This window comes from Takifugu flavidus, chromosome 12, assembly GCF_003711565.1.
Source record: "Takifugu flavidus isolate HTHZ2018 chromosome 12, ASM371156v2, whole genome shotgun sequence".
NCBI classification, from domain to species: Eukaryota; Metazoa; Chordata; class Actinopteri; order Tetraodontiformes; family Tetraodontidae; genus Takifugu; species Takifugu flavidus.
Window position 1 is genome coordinate 6,421,937 of NC_079531.1, and position 4,097 is coordinate 6,426,033.

At 47.1% G+C, this 4,097-nt stretch overlaps 1 long non-coding RNA gene across 1 annotated transcript; it reads left to right on the plus strand.

Annotated features, from left to right (window-relative positions):
* Positions 1 to 566: 566 nt before the first annotated feature.
* Positions 567 to 948, plus strand: LOC130535598 (uncharacterized). Its single transcript, XR_008953177.1, has 2 exons — positions 567 to 762; positions 863 to 948. It is a non-coding gene; the product is annotated as an uncharacterized LOC130535598 (long non-coding RNA).
* Positions 949 to 4,097: the final 3,149 nt, after the last annotated feature.

Sequence of the window (4,097 nt, forward strand, 5' to 3'; positions counted from 1 at the left end):
GTGTGGTAAGAGAAGCGATCTAACTTGTACAGCACTTGACTATGACCACATTTTTCCTGAATAAATTCAGCAAAAACAGCGGCATAAGCAGAGAACCGTTGATGAAAACGCCCCCAGTCATCAAAAACATCGATTGATGGCACAAGGAAGTTTAATGATTTTGGGGAGTAAGTCTGTGTGTGACTTACTTACCACAGACACGTCACTAAGGAAGTCCAGAGGATTGTTTTTTTTTAAAGCCAACAGACATTTAAATTCCCTAGAATTGCTGAGGGGCGAGGCTTGGTGCTGAAGGGCCCTGATTGGTGGAACACAGGTGCAGAAAGAACATGTCGTCATCCTAATTGGAATGTATTCATGGAATTTGGGCTGCTGTTTACCAGGAAGTACTGAGGTGAATAAATGTTACAAACTAAGATTTCTGCAGAAGTGTGTGTTGTTTCCTTTAGGTGTACTTTTATATTGGGTGACATTCACCTGTGGCATTCATGAAATCCACGGCATCTTTCTTGGAACCACGGAAGGGGCTTCTACAGTGCTGGGTGTGTCAGTCATGTGACAGCTCAGCTGCTCAAATCCAAAGAACAAAGACCATAAAACTCCAGAATCAATGATCTCTGCATATACAGGTGACGTCAGCTGACGCCCGGGCCCACCCCGACCTCCTCGGTGACCCTCGGCAGAGACCACCCAAGGGCTGCTGCCACCCGGCTAAGTTTAGAAGGGAATCCAGGACAGGCGGGTCGCCTTACAGACAGATAGGTACGTCCACAGGAAGGGGAATCCCGAAAGGTGGGGAAAATTCTTTGTGGGGCTGGTGGGCTACACTAACTTCAACCATCTTTGTGCATGTTTCTTGTAGTCTTCGATCTGAGGCCAGGTTGACTGAGACGTGACCTGCTGGAGTCCACATTCGCCCACTAAGACCAAAATAAAAAATCAACACAAGCCTCCAGACAAAAGAAGCATTAATGGGACACCTGCGTGAGCGGTGTGTGTGTGTGTGGGTGTGAGAGAGTGTGTGTGCATGTGTGTGTGTGTGTGTTTAGGCTGCTGAGAGTACAGCCTGGCTACCAAATGGTTGCCAATGATTAATGGGTTAGGTGAAATGAGAAATAGCTACACACACACACACACACACACACTCAGAGTGGAACTGCTAGGATTAATAGGGTGAGGCAGCCAAGCAATAGAGGATAATAGAATCTAAACAAGGCTGAAGGGGAAGAGGGAAAAAAGGAGAGCAGAAATATGAAGGTGTGTGTGTGTAGTCACCTGAGAAGGTCAGGAGAGGGAATTTCACACTGAAAAGTATTCACAGGTAAAACCGCTAAAGTTGCACGTAAACCTTGCAATTTCCAATCCCCCCATTGGTGTTTTGGTTGATTTCAGCGGCGCACGAGTGTCGAGGGCGAATTGTTTCGTCAGCTGTTTTCCTGAGAGGGGAAAGTACTCCACTGCTTTTCACTAAAGGATCAGAGAGGAGTGTATGCATATGCAGACGGTGGATCCATTATTTGTGTGTGTGTGTGTGTGTGTCTTTGTCTTTGGTACTTATTGAGCACCAAATTACTTATTTTACTACCAAAATGAGGACATCGTTCGTTATAAGGTGGGACCCTTTTGGCGCGTCTTTGCAACTTAGAAGCAGCCAATAATGAAGCTGGAGGCTGATGATCCGCTCTTATCTTGATATAATAAGGAGCCAACACCCACACTAAGAACACAGTGGCAGTAAATACCCAGAAAGTCACCTGCCAGGCCTGCATGACATTGGCGTGTTCCTTCAAATGCCAACACGGAAAATAAGCTCATCCCAGGAGGTCAAATTCCTGACAGCACTGGTGGATCATTAACGTCGTGCAAAGGTGACGGAACAGGGGCTGCTAGTGTTCGGAATCCACGACAGTTGTTCGTGGAGCCGAGAGAAATGACAAACGGTGTGAAAAACATGAATTCTGTTCATGTGAACTTTCAAAGCCGCAGCTCCTCATTAGAATGTAAAATCCTAATGAATTTGAATTTATTAGAGGGAAATAAGGTAAATATTTGATGTCAGCCTTCTTTACTCTGCAAAGAAGACTGGAGTGACTAATAATGAAAATAAACTGTGAGTCCTGTAAGAGATCTGACACATTAAAGGATTCTTCTCCTTCTAGACCAAAAATGATTAAGAAATTGAGTAATGGGGTCAAAAAAGGTCATGCTCCTCTTTACTCTGAGAGCTGAAAAGCAACGTTGTGTTCCTTGAACACTTTGCAGTGACCTTCAGGGAGCCCGCATAACATCGAACCAGCAGCAACCAGGGCCAAAGCAATCTGCAAAGGTCAGAGGTCAACCTCAGTTTTACTTTCCCATATGTACGTTTAACTTTGTTGCCATATACTTTCCATTATTCACCCGCTACATAAACAGAAATCACTTAAGCTAAATCCCCCTCGCAGCCACTGAGGAGGAGCTGGTCTGAGCCGATATTTCACAGTTTTAGCTGTCTATGATGGAGCTGGAGGTTGAAGTACAAGGTGACACTTTCTGACTAAAAACAAGCGTGCTGCTGGACGAAGAGGACCTCAGCATGTTTATGTGGACACTTTGCACACCTCCGTTGTGAAACTGGCCCTCCTCTTCTTCTGCTGAAACAGCCGATCAAAAGGCTGAAGAAGCAGACGTCAGAACCACCTTTGGGTCTCCTGGACCCGTCTCTCCGAGACTGTGAGGGTGATCTGACTGATATTTTCCATATTTCTGATATTCTAAAGGTTACTCTGCGGACCGAAACCCCGCGCCCTCCAGCCAATTCTACTTATTTCGAATATCCATGGATCTTTTCGTCCTGCTTGTTCCACATCCGCTCAACCAGATTTGTTTAACATCAGCTCATTTCTCTCCCTTTCATGCGTCTCTTTATCCAGATTGGGTCGCCCCTGTCGCCCTGGTCACGCCGCCCTGTCTGCCCAATCGCACCGGCTCCGACTTTTCCAAATGAGCGACGTTCCCACTGACACCGGCTCCTACCATCAGACGTCTGCCTCTGAGGCTCTTGAAATCAAAGGCGAGGCTGTGAGCTGTAACCAGTCAGTCGATCCGTCACGCTGACGGATGACTGCACGGAGGCTGCAGAGAATCTGCAAGCAGCTTGACGGCAGAGGCTGCAGAGATATTGATCCCAAGCGTTATGACAGCTGAAAAGCGACAGCACCTGTGCTCCCAAATGCACGCCGCCTTGTTCTTCAGCGCCATCTCATCTGTGCATGCCGACCGCTGCGTTTACACTGTGACCTTCATCGGGTCTGCACTAGTGTTTATATTGACGACATTTCCGTGAAGACTGAGGCTGAAAACACCTTTTGATTCAAGGTCTTTGACAGGCGTCCTGTCCGAGAATGAGGCGCACACAATGATGTTTGTACAGATTCCGGATCTTGTCTGATAAGTAAATAGCTGGAGTATGTTTGTATTCTTGCTTTGCATCCATAACTGGGTGTTGTAGATATTTGAAAAGTGTTTATCTAGGCAAACCTCGTCACCATGTGCAGTATGTCAGTAGCATGTGGCTCCTATTTGGCCTCAATGCTGTAACGGCTTCTCAGGAAATGCACAGTTGGCATCAGTAAATTCTGCCAGATCCAGCTCTTTTGAATAGACGCCACATTTTTACTTCGGCATTGGGGGATTGCCGACCAACACTCGCCCTGACCACAGCTGCCAGCAGCGACAAGGCGAATGACACACATCAATGGCAACACCCTTCATGCGTTTGCTGCATCAGAACTTTTCAATTCCTTCTTTTTTGGCTTCTCCACCCCCGAGCAGTAATGTTTGAAGTCAGGGCTACTTTCCCAGGACCTGTGCTTTTGATTAAGGCCGGCTCCGTGCTTTTGTTGGTAGGATTTTTGGCTCAGGAAGAAGGTGCCCCAGTGATTGATGTCACTGTGCCAGCTCCCACTGTAAATCTCAGATGCCGGTGCTGCGGTTGAGAAGTTTGGAGGACGTTGGCCCTCCTGGGCCTCCCCTGCCCGCAGCAGGAACACACACGATCCCCGTACTTTACAGAAAAACCTGATAAACCTGAACTCTTCCCTTTGTCCTTGTGGTAC